This window comes from Ranitomeya variabilis, chromosome 1 (genome assembly GCF_051348905.1).
Source record: "Ranitomeya variabilis isolate aRanVar5 chromosome 1, aRanVar5.hap1, whole genome shotgun sequence".
NCBI classification, from domain to species: domain Eukaryota; kingdom Metazoa; phylum Chordata; class Amphibia; order Anura; family Dendrobatidae; genus Ranitomeya; species Ranitomeya variabilis.
Genome location: NC_135232.1, coordinates 648,088,448 through 648,103,146, shown reverse-complemented (window position 1 = coordinate 648,103,146; position 14,699 = coordinate 648,088,448). Strand labels below are relative to the sequence as shown.

Here is a 14,699-nt window from a genome sequence, read left to right as displayed (position 1 = left end):
AAAAGGGATATCTGGAAGGCTAAAAATACACAGATGATTGAAGGGTTACAACATATTTGCGCACCTTTATAACATGTGTTTTATGCATTTAATATGTACTTGAAAAACAGGTCGAACCGACCATGAGCTATGCAGATCGGAGCAGTCATATTGATGAGAAAAACCGCTAGCGAGTATTATGCCCGACATAGCAGCATACCCATAATATTGCTTTTAACTGGTTATTGGTGTCTAATATTACTACATTATGGAGCACTTTGCTTTTTTTCATATTGGCAGACACTGTATATGTTGTGTGTATAAAGATTTTTTATTTTTACATTATCTTGCATATATGTTGTAGTTGCTGGAGTTTTTGAAGTTTTTTGTACTGATGCAAAATAATACAAAATAATAAGGCAACAGATACATGTAGTTAACTTGTCTTCTGTCCTATGTATATTATCGTCAGAATTACATCTAGTCTAAAAGATCCATCTAACCGCAGGAAATGAAATTATATGTGCCAAAATAAGACAGGCGAGACTTGGGCACCCAGACCTGTGTTTTACAATCTGTGGGATGTTTGGCAGCTATCTATAGAAATAAGAGGTAGTTGGTGGGTAAAATATGTGAAGTCCTGCCCTGAACAAACCTTACATAGGTCTGAAATAAGCATTCAGTTGCCTGTGACCACAAAGCCTCTATTATTGTCCTTTCCACCCTGCACAAAATGCTCTTTACTCTCAACCAACGTACTGCTGCAATTACAGAGTAACTGATTACATAGTGATTCATTTATTCAGAGGAAGGGTTTCATTAAAATATTATTTAAGGTACATTTCCTAAAATACTTGGGGATTTACATGACGGTATCTATTAATGTGTTCAGGGTACTACATACAGTACGTCACTCTGCTATTTCCATCAGTCCTACAGACTTTTATGGAGAAGCATCAGTCAAGAAGACCTCGCCGCTCAATGCAATCCTGACAACAGTTGTGGCTGCATAAGTATACTACCTACTAGTGATGAGAGAACGTGCTCGAATAAGGTGTTATCAGAGCATGCTCGGGTGCTAACAGATTGTCTTCGGCGTGCTCGAATACTATGTTCTAGTCCCTGCGGCTGCATGTCTCTCAGAAGAGGCAATTTGAATATTTGGTTTCAGAATAGAAATGAATTGGGAGAGTCTTTCAAAGTGATTTATCAAACATTATTTTTGGAGGAGACCAGCTACACACAATTAACAAAAATGCCTATTAGCTTGCATGTAGCCCTACGACAGTCATGTAATGGGGATGGTCAAAAAGTATAAACCCAGCATAAGTCATTAGTGCCTGATTGCAGTAGGAATTATCAGTACAGGTACTGAATAATTCATAAATGTCCCTAGCCCCTACCAGGGATTACTAATTACTTTCTTGTTAATCCCGGCTTTCATTTTCCATGGGTCAGGATATTTTAGGGATATACAGAGTGGATTCAAGTTGCTGAATTGACATGTGTTGTCCTGATTAATGTTTGTTTTTTTTAATTGCAGATTGAGTCATTATTATCTAAATCTAATTAGCCTAATTGAAGTTAAAGAAAGATGTGTTTATAAAGGTCTATTGTATGATGCAAATATAATAGAATGGATGTTTTATCATATATACCCTATTGGAAATGTAATGATATATAATGTAATGTGTTTTATCTTCTAATCCTCAATTATTATCAAAATTAACTAACAATCCAATCATTAATGCCAAAGCTAAATCAACTATGGCAAAACATAAAAATATAAACCCACAGTTTGGACATATACAGTAGATAGCGGATGAAGCGAACACAAAATTCAAATCTAAAACCATATTTTATTGATAAAGATTAAAATAACACATACTGTATATAATAAAATTATAAAAAGAGTCTATTTTAATTTATACTCTAGCAAGTCCTAGCACTTTTTATACTACATACCTACCTCCTATTTATGGATTGACTGGTTCTTCCTCCTCCTGGGCACTCTGTTTTTGAGAATTTTATTATATACAGTATGTGTTATTTTAATCTTTATCAATAAAATATGGTTTTATATTTGACTTTTGTGTTCACTTCATTGGCTATTTATATGTAAGTCCGAACTGTGGGTTTATATTAGTATATGAACTGTGGGTTTATATTAGTATATTAGTATATGAAGTGATAGTTCTTTACTTTTTGGACTACATTTGATAAATTAAAACATAGAAATAGCAGATCATCCCAAATAATAAGTTGCACTGATTAGCAGTAGCACTTCTTGAAACTTCAGAAATTCTTCAGCACATCAGCAATTCTTGTGATAAGGAACAGATTATAGTTAAGTGAACATAACTAAATAACTAAAAAATGATGGCTTCTACAAATGGATAATGATCCAAAATATGTAAAAATCCACAGTAAACTACCTCAAAAGGCTCAAGCTGAAGGTTTTGTCGGGGTCGTCACGACAATACCCTTCATTCACCAGTCATCCCAAATTAGACTATGAGCATTGGTACCGGGTAAGAATGAGTCAGACAAAGAGCTGGTTCAATCTCAGTGCATGCTCATGCTTTTACAAGTATTAGCAACGGTCACAGCAACTGAACTTTACTTCCTGATACACAGCATTATGTAGTGTATTAGGGGAAGGCATGCAATAGGCGGGGTTTAAGCAATATATGTCTAGTATTCGGTCTTTCTGGTTAGTCCTGACGTCATCTGGTGGATCCTCTTCTCTCCACGTATCTCAGGTTTCGACTTCAGCAGAAACGATACTTAGCTTCTCAGAAACAAAACTAGGGCATAGGTGAATACTGGCAGCCTTTTTAAATATAGTTACATTTGCCTCAGCAAGCAAAGGGGAAAACTTATTGTTTTACAGCATAAGAATATAAAAGTACAAAAAGTGTATAAAGATATATCGTTTCACCCTGACAGTTTTACATTGGCCCTCACAGTCCCCTGATCTGAACATCATTGAAAATCTGTGGCAAGACCTCAAAATAGTGCATGCAAGACGACCCTGGATTCTCACAGAACTGGAAGAATTTTCCAAGGAAGAATGGATGAAAATTCCTCAAATAAGAATTGAAAGACTCCTGTCTGGCTACAAAAAGCGTTTACAAACTGTGATAATTTCAAAAGGGAGTGCTTCTTGGTACTAACCATGAAGAGTGCTCAAACTTTTGCATCAGCCCATTTTCCTTTTTGAAATTTTTAAAATGTCAAATATGAAAATATATATATTTTTATGCCTTGCATAGGGAGTTGGGTTCATCCATACAGCATACTAGAATGTTTTAAAGGTGCTAGCACGACTTTATATTAGGAAAACCTGGTGACAAGTTCCCTTTAACGAGCCTTGCTACAGGACAAGTTCTATTACCCATCTAATATGTTGTGAGACTCGTTTGAGGTTAGGACACTAACTTACAGGAAAGGTGGTGCTATAAAACTATTTTTTTTTCTGGAAAAACGGAATAAAATGTGAATAAAATGTGCACTGATATGCCTTAGGTATTTATTTCAAATACCTTGAAATGTATGGTTATACTTTAGCACTGCTTTCTTTCCCATAATGGTGGCTTCGATGATCGCTTTTGTTTACAGTGTTTTTATCCTTTTTTCTGCACAGTGGGATACATAGATCCCGTTAGTTCAGTCTATATCTCCATTTTCATATTACATTTCCCCCTCTATTTCACTGATGACTTGGTAACATTATCATCATCATCTCAGATACAGTTGTTCAAAATCTAATCTCCAGCAGCACATACTAGTTTTTCCTGTCCATTTTTTTCTTGCTTCATTCCTTAAAATAATTATCCATTTTTTGTTCCATGTAGCCTAGCGCTGGCTGTAAAGACATCACTGAAACGTGTTTGTAGAGAAATAATTACTCATAAATCAGAATCTTATGATCACTGGTGGTTATTATCAAGAATAACATTGTATTAGGAGAACGCTAATGCCTCGGTATACGCGATAGTTCCATGGAATATAAATAATATCGGTGAAAATAATTTCTTACTTTTTTTAATTCTATAAATCTTTAGTAGTCGAATTTGGAGCAGCGTTTTTAGCACAAATACTTGATTAGTACTTTACAATACCCCAGTTATGTGTGGAGTACATGAAGCCCGATAGGTGGCTGCTCCTCGGAGGCACTATTAGGCCATTTTCCCACATGCAAAAAAGTCATATGTGTTTTAACATTTTATGCTGGTGACCGCACCAAAATTTGTAATTGAAGTCTGATGTTTCTTGTTTTGTTTTTCCTTTTTGATGCGTATTTGTTGCAACATTTTGTTTAGTGCAAAAAATGCTGTTAACAGGTCAAAAGTAGCTAGTTTTTGCTTTTATTTTATTTCTGCTGGTCCACTGAATATTTTTTTCTTTTAAAGGGAACCTATCACCCCGTTTTTTTCGGTATGAGATAAAAATACTGTTAAATAGGGCCTGAGCTGTGCATTACAATAGTGTAGTTTGTGGACCCCGATTCCCCACCTATGCTGCCGAAATACGTTACCAAAGTAGTCATTTTCGCCTGTCAATCAGGCTAGTCAGGTCGGATGGGCGTGGCTTCTTCCCCCAGATATTGCGTAGTTTTCCGTTGGTGGCGTAGTGGTGTGCGCATGTCCAAGGTCCCCAATCCTGCACGGGGGGGTGAAAATAGCAGCGATGTCCGTTATTCCATTGGTGGTCGGTGGGCGCGGCCATCTTCCTTTGGCCGCGCGTGCGCAGAAGCGGCGCTCTGCTGGCCGCGGCTTCAGGAAAATGGCCGCCGCGATCTCCATCTGCGCATGCGTGGCATCCCGCGGCCATTTTCCTGAAGCCGCGGCCAGCAGAGCGCCGCTTCTGCGCACGCGCGGCCAAAGGAAGATGGCCGCGCCCACCGACCACCAATGGAATAACGGACATCGCTGCTATTTTCACCCCCCCGTGCAGGATTGGGGACCTTGGACATGCGCACACCACTACGCCACCAACGGAAAACTATGCAATATCTGGGGGAAGAAGCCACGCCCATCCGACCTGACCCGCCTGATTGACAGGCGAAAATGACTACTTTGGTAACGTATTTCGGCAGCATAGGTGGGGAATCGGGGTCCACAAACTACACTATTGTAATGCACAGCTCAGGCCCTATTTAACAGTATTTTTATCTCATACCGAAAAAAACGGGGTGATAGGTTCCCTTTAAATTCACGATTCTAGAGACATAGGCATTTTCAGTTGGTACTATTTTTTTTTGTATTTACCGATATGGTGTTGCTCTCAGGGTAATATTGCCACAAAAGCCCATATATATGGACCTGTATTCACATTGCTTGAGTAGTTAAAGAGATTATCTAGGACTATGTTTTTTTTTTTTACTATATGCCTAAAAACTAATGGACAAGTAGTTGCTAACGCCATGTTCGATCCCTGGCACCAGCTCAGAGCAGTCAATAACCGCTCCTGCTGGTGATTCAGCTGACCACGTCAACATAGCAGCTTCTGCTCTGTTGACGGGGGGGACTGCTGAAGTCATGCTCATTGACACCAGCTCCACACTGTTAGGCATGACGCCCCATCAACAGAGCAAAGCAGAAGAGAAGCTGATGTTGACGTGATGTCAGGGAAGCCGCTTAATCACCAGCAGGAGTGGTCTGTGATTGCCCTGTGGTGGCAAAGATCGGTGCCTGGCACAACAGGAAGATAGTTAGCACCTACCTGCCTGTTACTTCTTAGGCCCAGAATTAAAAAAAAAAAAAATTAGTCCTGGATATTCACAACACAACCGATTTTCTTCAAAACATGCTGGGGCAATTACACTGTGTGTTTATATGGAAACATGGCCTACAAGCGACTTAGTTGCCATCACCAAGCTAACTACTGTCTTTACGGAGACACATGGTTTTCCCTGTCCATGCTGTTGTGGAGGCACTGTGACTGGCATTGTGATGAGAGTGCTTCTTCGAAAACAAGTTTGTATTGAACCAAAAGATGAGCTCAATAATGATCTGCTCCTTGCAGTGCAGTACATAATTCAGTGTTGGACTAAGAACCACTTGAAAAACAAATGTAATCAAGGTTTCTCATTCAAAATGACAGAAATCCACTAGTCACCTGGGGCAAACTTCAAGCCAAGTCTCTAAAAATAGGAGTTGTTCCCCTGAGGCGTAGGTTAAAATCGGTGGTATTGCACTTCCATTTTGTCAAAGCAAAGTCCACGCTAATCTGTCTAAAGGACAACCTCAGCCTCAGGACTTTGCAACGTAGGCCACTAACGTCAATAATTTCTTTATGGAACCACAACATCCACACAAATCTTGAGAGTTCACGGCAATATTTTTGTAGGTAATCTCCAGAAATTAGCTTTTGAAAATATGACTTTACAGGATCTGAGTCTTGGAGTGATGGATACAGCAGAAATACCCTCACGATCACATTTTTTTTTCAAAGATGGGAGTACCATTTCCAGGAAGCTTAAAAACAGTATTTTCTGCTTTTAACGTTCTGTCTTTCCAACATACATGTAAGGAAATGGTGGGCCTCATCACTTGCCTAACATTGCTAATATTTTATGACCTGCCTACATTTAATTTCTTCCCGTAGTACAGGTTGCATACATAAGTAACATCAAGTGTTTAAATTGAATCCATGATTGAAATGCAGGTCATCTCCACTGACAGAATACATGGCATGAAGTAAGTAACAGCTGTAGATTCGCTTCATCTTGGGCCTTTAGGGGCATATTTATCAACCGGCGTAAATTTAAGGCAGTCACAACAATTCACTTCCCGACTCTTCTAGCTGCAAAGTGATTTGCAGTCTGCATGTATTTATAAGACAATTGCCAGATAAAGGCAGGCACAGGGCAAAGCAGATGGTCCAATTGGCCTTTAAAGGCCATCAGTAATCTATGTCACGGGATCATTAAAGGGAATGAAGTGACAAAGGAGATCAGATGCTTGTGTGGAACAGAACGGCAAAGGTATGAAAAGAATAAGATATCACACCCATGTTACAGTAGCTTTAAAAATATGTTCTCTTTCATTTTTCTCTCCAACTATACAAAATAAATAGACATAAGAACACACAAACTCAGCATGTCTAAAATGACTAAGGCCGAGGCTACACGACAAGTTTGGCTGCAACAAAAGTCGTACAGCTCAAAAATGCTATGTGCTGCTGGTACACTGTAAATGGAATGTGAATGGAGTCAAACTGTGACCCACAAATTACCCCAAAACAAGCAAATATCAAAAAATTTGATTTTTTTTGAGACTTGCTTTTCGCAGTAATTTACGTGTTGCAATGCAACTATATTGACTGGTATTATGCTGCGATATAACAGAAACATACAGCGATCTTCAGTCAAGTTATTTGTGTCACAGCCAATGTCGCCATGTAGCTCCAATCCAAAGAAGGTGAGTGGGTAAAAAGCCTACTTATTTACCAAAGACTTATTTTCCATAAAACCAGCCTTCAATCATGCATTACCTCTTCGAGTCCTGCAATAACCATCGATGGTGCCCTAATGCAGCAATTTAAGGAAGCGCTCCTCCTCTCATCAATGTATTTATCCTCTTAATATATTGCAATCATCATATTATATAGCACTGTGTACTTACAATTGCTAATTTTTCCCTTCTACCCAGCTAATTCTTCTCTTTTCCATTAGGTCTATGACATCACGTGAATAAAAACTGACTAGCTGAATTCTTCTAAGCTCTATGTAGAAACAGGAGGTCAATTTTCCCTACATGAATCATGAGTGACTGCAAAAGTCCCTTTGCAGGGGGAGCAGCAGCTGGGTTTTGTGGTGAAGATGGGAATGATAAATGCAGGGACTAGAGACTTCCTGGTTCTACACAGAGCAGAGAGAAAAAAAAAAGAATTAACTGGATAGAAAGGCAAAATGAGCAATTGTAAGTACACAGTGCTGTATAATATGATGACTACAATATATTAAGAGGATAAAAATTTTAGATGGGAGGAGGAGGAGGGTTCTTTTAGTGAGTCTAATTTAGTGGTGTGAGACAGTGAGGGGAACCATATGTGAGGGCCGTTATGTGTCCCCTAGGATGTGCATATAGGATGCTCACAGAGGCATATTAAACCCGCCAGAGTGCACTGGAATTATAGCCAAAGCTGTGGTTACAATGCAAAATAAAAGTACGTTTGAACTTTCTCAAGCTATTTGACCAGGTTAAATTTAAGAAAAATCTGACATGGGCTTTTATTTTTGGAGAGACCTATAGGATTAGTAGTGGGATGGGTCTCTCCCTCCACTCAGGATTTTTGGAGTGGCTCATGTCCACGATTTACATTTAAACTTTCAGTTTAGGTCTGGGGGGTCAGTTTTTTGTTTGCAAGCAGCAGAGTAGGAAGCTCTGTGCAGGACAGGTCTGTGTGAGTCTGAAGCAAGGCCACTGACGCACACACGAGTGATACGGTGGTGCAGTCGCCCACGGAAACTGAGTGACGGACAATCTGGCTGCGATTCGGAGGATAACGTTTGCCTTTGTTGTTGTAACTTGCCTAATAATGACTTTTAAGTTGGACTAACCTGGGACGCTGCCTCTTTACCGCACTGTGTGAATACTGCTGCATTACAGTGAGTACAACTTTGCACATTGTGTTGGAGAATCCAGACAAAACTGATGCACGTACGTAGTGAATGTAATGTACAGAGTGAGCCACACTTACTCTAGTTTGTTTTGGATTGTGCCAACTAAAGTAGCGTCTCACAGTTCCAGACAAATTTACCTTATTAAACGGCTTCAAACATTTTGTACATTATTTAATCCACTAAATATATTCAAAGTGCCTGAAATGAGTATATGTGGCGCTTTCATCCCAGCAGCTAGTCCTCAGGAGCGCTGGAGGAATGGCGTGATATGCTTTAAATTAAAATTGTACATAATTACCAGTGTGATCAAACCATTAGCCCAGCTAGGGTTGTGGGAATGTGATGGCGGGGAAAACAGAATATGTAGCTGGAACTGTGAGGTGCTACCGTGGTTTGACACAACCAAAAAACAAACTGGAGTCAGTAAGGATGACTCTATAAATTGTGCGTACTAGATACATGCTGCATAGGTTTTGGTTAGCCAGAGGGGGCTCTATAAGGCTGCTTTCACACTTATGTCGTGTGACGTACGTCGCAATGCGTCGTTTTGGAGAAAAAAACGCATCCTGCAAAGTTGCCCGCAGGATGCGTTTTTTCTCCATAGACTTGCATTAGCGACGCATTGCGACGTATAACCACACGTCGCATCCGTCGTGTGACGGATGCGTCGTGTTTTGGCGGCCGCGACGTACAAAAAAAGTTCAATGTAATTTTTTTTTGTCCGTTGGTTCCACTTTTTCCGACCACGCATGCGCGGCCGAAACTCCGCCCCCTCCTCCCCGCTCATCACACTGGGCAGCGGATGCGTCGTAAGACTACATCCGCTGCTCACGTTGTGCTAAATTTAGCACACTGTCCGTCGGTACGTCGGGCCGACGGTTTGCGACAGCCCCGAACTGATGCAAGTGTGAAAGTAGCCTTAAAGGTAGCCGTGTCTGCCATCTTTGTACTACACAAACAGAGGTATACATCTGTGAAGAAGCCATCTAGTGTAGAAACAATATGCAAATCAGGCTAGAAGTTCACAAGTGGCATGCCAATGTACTCGGATATATTCTGTCCAGTGCATTGACATGCCCCCTCGCAGTCTGATTTGCATGAAAAAAAGGTATCATTTTAATTTGGGGACTAAACCATCACACCACTTATTCCATATGTAGAAAATTGCTGACCGACCCCTTTAACCATCATGGTCATCATCAAGCTAAATGCTGACTGTATCATAAATACTGTAGCTAGATGATCTCTAGACAGCGCTCCAGAATATGAAGCAGATATACAAGTATTAGAAAAATAAATAATAGGGACATCATCTTCATATATGTGACTATTACTATGTTTCCTACTGCCCTTTTTAATGTGCACTAATAAAATAACAGTGCCCACAATAAATGATGAATAAAAAATCAGACTCGGGTCATTCTTGACTCAACTGGAGTTCATAAGAAATATGTTGGCTAATGTCTCTCTCTATGGGATGCCTGATGACTTGAAGATCTTTGATCTGCAGCTATAGATTCTCGACTTGGATCTATCCGCTAATTAGTGGAAATACCGTACATCTTTTCTCTAGGAGTCTGTGAAATTTATAACTCCAATTAGAAATTATCTTTGGGTCAGTGACGACTGATTATTTTTTATGCTTTGAAAATCGTACAGCAATTTAAGCGAAAAACAAATTAAGGAGTTTGAGCGATTAGTTATTATTTTAAGATACAGAGAATTAGATTGTATAATATGAATAATTGCCAAATCAATACTTGTACATTTAAAGGTTATTTGCGCAATATACAGCAACTCCTCTTCATGCAGTTTATCATAATGCACTAGTTTTTTTTGAGGGTTAAGTCACTTTTGAGGACCAAACTAAGACAATCAAAGGCATTAAGATCAAGACAATGAAGTAAAGAAAGTCAGCACTCACCCCATCTGGAAGATACTTCAGTCCATTTTAATTTTCATTTCATTCTGGACAATAACCAAAGTGCAAAAGTGCTAGCAGCGTGGTGGCAGGTGCAGTGAGTTCCAAAAAAGAGACATGGCGGACAACAAGCGTTTCACACTAAGGCCTCTTTCACACTTCCGTTTTTTGCAATCCGTCGTTGCGGTAAAAAAACGGATCCTGCAAATGTGCCCGCAGGATGCGTTTTTTTGCCATAGACTTTTATTGATGACAGATTGCGACGGATGGACACACGATCCATACGTCGTGCAACGGATGCGTCGTGTTTTGGTGGACCTTCATGATGAAAAAACGTTCAAGGGAACGTTTTTTTGTCTGTCGGATCCGCCATTTCTGATCGCGCATGCGTGACCGGAACTCCGTCCCTCCTCCCTGGACTTCAGAATGGGCAGCGGATGGTTCGGAAAACTGCATCCGCTGCCCACGTCGTGCACAATTGTGCACAACGTCCGTCGGTATGTCGGGCCGACGGAAATGTGAAAGAGGCCTTAGATTGCGCTTCTACTGGTCCATGGACCAGGACTCCAGACCGCGCCACCCCATCAGAACAAAACAACAACGGCTGCCACACAACACCAACACCACATGAAAGGAGCGCTCACCTTCCTCAAGCTCTCCAGTGGGAGCAGGAATGGGTTAGACCCTTTTCTTTGCAGTCTCCTGTTAATTAAGATCACCTGTGCCAAATGGGAGGAGTGCACATCCAAAAAGAAAAAGGACAGATCATGCAATATGCTGAAAAAGAGAATGGACAGCAACTACTTCGTTAGTTCAGGCACTGTTAAGTGAAGTAAAAAACATTTATGCATTAACAGGATAGAGAGAAATATAGGATATTTTATAATAAAGCAGAAATGAGAAAAGTGCTTCTGGTATAAAACATATTTATAAAAGGACATTTCAGGTATTAGAGCACCCATTTAAGATTAATTGTTCATGGATTTGCACCATATGGGGTGAGGTTCCTGCCTCAACTTGATCTGCACTAATGAGGCCCAAGGAGAAAACGTTTGAGAAGCCCTGTGCGAGAGAACACCTTTGACTTTAGTATATTGACAAATTATATTTAAAATAAGGATCAATGGAGGTTATGATCATTCCTTGCTATATACACTGCTCAAAAAATAAAGGGAACACTAAAATACCACATCCTAGATATCACTGAATGAAATATTCCACTTGCTAATCTTTATTCATTACATAGTAGAATGTGTTGAGAACAATGAAACATAAAAACGATCAATGCAAGTCAAAACTAATATCCCACGGAGATCTGAATTTGGAATGATACTCAAAATCAAAAGTGAAAAATCAAATTACAGTCTGATCCAACTTCAGTGGAAATGCCTCAACACAAGAAAATGATGCTCAGTAGTGTGTGTGGCCTCCTTGTTCCTGTATGACCTCACTACAACACATGGACATGGTCCTGATGAGACGGCAGATGTTCTCCTGAGGGATCTCCTCCCAGACCTAAATTAAAGCATCAGTCAACTCCTGTAAAGTCTGTGGTGCAACATGGCGTTGGTGGATGGAGCGAGACATGATGTCTCAATTGAGATGTGCAAAGAAATGCCTCCTCACACCATTAGTGACTCACTGCCATACCGGTCATGCTGGAGGATGTTGCAGGCAGCAGAACGTTCTCCACGGCGTCTCCAGACTCTGTCACATCGGTCATATGTGCTCAGTGTAAACCTGCTCTCATACGTTAAGAGCACAGGGTGCCAAAGTCAAATCTGCCAATCTTATTGTTTTCTAACAAATGCCATCGCCTTGCACAGTGTTAGGCATTAAACACAACTCCCACTTATGGACGTTGGACCCCCCACGTCCCTCATGGAGTCTGTTTCTGACAGTTTTAGCAGACACATAGATGTTAGTGGCCTGCTGGCGGTCATTTTGCAGGGCTCTGGCATGGCTCCACCTTGCACAAAGGAGGAGGTGATGGCAGGGCCGGTGTCAGCACCTGGGCCCTGGCGAGATGAGGGGCCCACTCACACTGTCTGGGATACAGCACACACACACTGCTCAGTGTCACCCAGGTGCGCTGCTACCATGAGGCAAGTTGAGCACTTTGCCTCAGGTGGCACTGCCGTCCTTAAGAGAGGGGGTGGCAGATTCTGCCAGTGTAGTATCTGAATGTGCGTTGGAGACACAGGTTCAGTTACTACTCAATTCAGGGCTCCCAACCCTCCCGGATCCCCTCATCCAGCCCTCCTCGGCTCACGTGACCGGTCACGTGATTGTGACATCACAGGTCCTGAAGCTGAAGTCACTCCTCTTCTGCATCTGCTCAGGTTGCTCATATATAGCTTTTCTGTGCATACAGGACCTGTGATGAGGTCACAGGAGGGGAGGAGTCGGGTCACATGATCAGGGGCCTCAGTGTATGTAGGACTCTGTTGTGCTGGTTGTCATGGTGCTGGATGAGGGGACGTTTATTTGTGGGGTCAGGAGGGGTTGCAGGGTGGATGTAGCAGAGCTGAGTGTGTACGAGGTGTACGGAGCAGAGCTGCGTGTGTACGAGGTGTACGGTGTGGAGCCGCATGTGTACAGGGTGTACGAAACGGAGCCCTGTGTGTACGAAGTGTACGAAGCTGAACCGTGTGTGTACGGAGCGGAGCAGCATGAGTGCGAGGTGTATGAAGCAGAGCTGCATGTGTACAAGGTTTACAGAGTGGAGCCATATGTGTACGAGGTGTACGTAGCGTGGCCGCGTGTGTACAAGGTGTATGGAGCAGAGCCGCATGTGTACGAGGTTTACAGAGTGGAGCCATGTGTATATGGAGTGGAGCAGTGTGTGTGAGCGAGGTGAACGGAGCGGAGCTGTGTATGTATGAGGCATATAAAGCGGAACCGTGTGTTTATGAGGTGTGCGGAGCCGTGCATGTACGAGGTCGGTGTATGATGGGGAGCATATTTCATACCTCCCAACCGTCCCAGATCCAACAGGACTGTCCTGATTTTGAGAGTCTGCGTCGCTGTCCCGGCCGGGAGCTTACTTTTCCCACGGACACAGGAGTACATGGTGGAGCCCCGGGGACCACTTTAAAACTCACACGTGACATTCCACCGGAAGTGAAGTGCTGGAAGCTGACCGGAAATTATGTAATTTCGGGAGGAGATTGTGACGGAACGCTTCAGGGAATGCTTCAGATCCATCACCGTGTCCTCCTCCGACAGCGGGATCGCCTTGGAATTGGGGATGCCGGCCATGTGAGCAGATAATGATATGTCCTGCACTGGGAGGCTCAGATGGGCATTACAATGGGAGTCGGGCTGCTATAGTATCTTTATAGAATCTTTCTTTCTCTCTGTTTCTTTCTTTCTCTCTGTTCGTTCTTTCCCTCTCTAATCTTTTTTTCTTTCTCTGTTCTTTCTTTCTCTGTTCTTTCTCTCTCCTTTCTTTTTTCTCTGTTATTTCTTTCTCTCTCTGTTCTTTTTTTCCCTTCTTTCTTTCTCTGTTCTTTCTTTCCCCTTTCTTTGCCCTATTTCTTTCTCTCTCTGTTCTTTCTTTCCCTTCTTTCTTTCTCTGTTCTTTCTTTCCCCTCTTTCTTTGCCCTATTTCTTTCTCTCTGTTCTTTCTTCCCCTCTTTTCTTTCTTTTCCTTATTTCTTTCTCTTTCTTTCTGTTCTTTCCCCTCTTACTTTCTTTCTCTGTTCTTTCTTTCCCCTCTTTCTTTCTCTGTTCTTCCTTTCTCTCTCTGTTCTTTCTTTCTTTCCCCTCTTTCTTTCTTTCTTTCTATCTCTGTTCTTTCTTTCCCCTCTTTCTTTCTCTCTGTTCTTCCTTTCTCTCTCTCTGTTCTTACTTTCCCTATAACCAATGAACAGAAAAAGGGGGTGGGGGTGTTAAAAAGTTACTACTGGCCTCTCAGATCCTCAATATTAATCTGACCTAATAGCAAAATGACTATAGTTGCCCATAAGATGAATACTATATACATGATCTCATTTATATGGTACAAATAAGTGGTGCTTATAAGAAAAGGACTTTATACCCATACATGTTATTGTGACTTACTTGGGCAAGTAGAGGACATATCCCATGGGCAACTATAGTCATTTTGCTATCAAGTCCGATTAATATTGAGGATCTGAGAGGCCAGTAGTTCCTTTTTAACAA

The 14,699-nt window shown here is 41.5% G+C and overlaps 1 long non-coding RNA gene across 1 annotated transcript in view; it reads right to left on the bottom strand.

Moving 5' to 3' along the window:
* LOC143815315 (uncharacterized) overlaps positions 1 to 11,311 on the bottom strand; it is an 84,091-nt gene extending 72,780 nt beyond the window's left edge. The window contains exon 1 of the long non-coding RNA XR_013223722.1: positions 11,177 to 11,311. This is a non-coding gene — a long non-coding RNA (uncharacterized LOC143815315). The remainder of the gene's footprint in view (positions 1 to 11,176) is intronic.
* Positions 11,312 to 14,699: the final 3,388 nt, after the last annotated feature.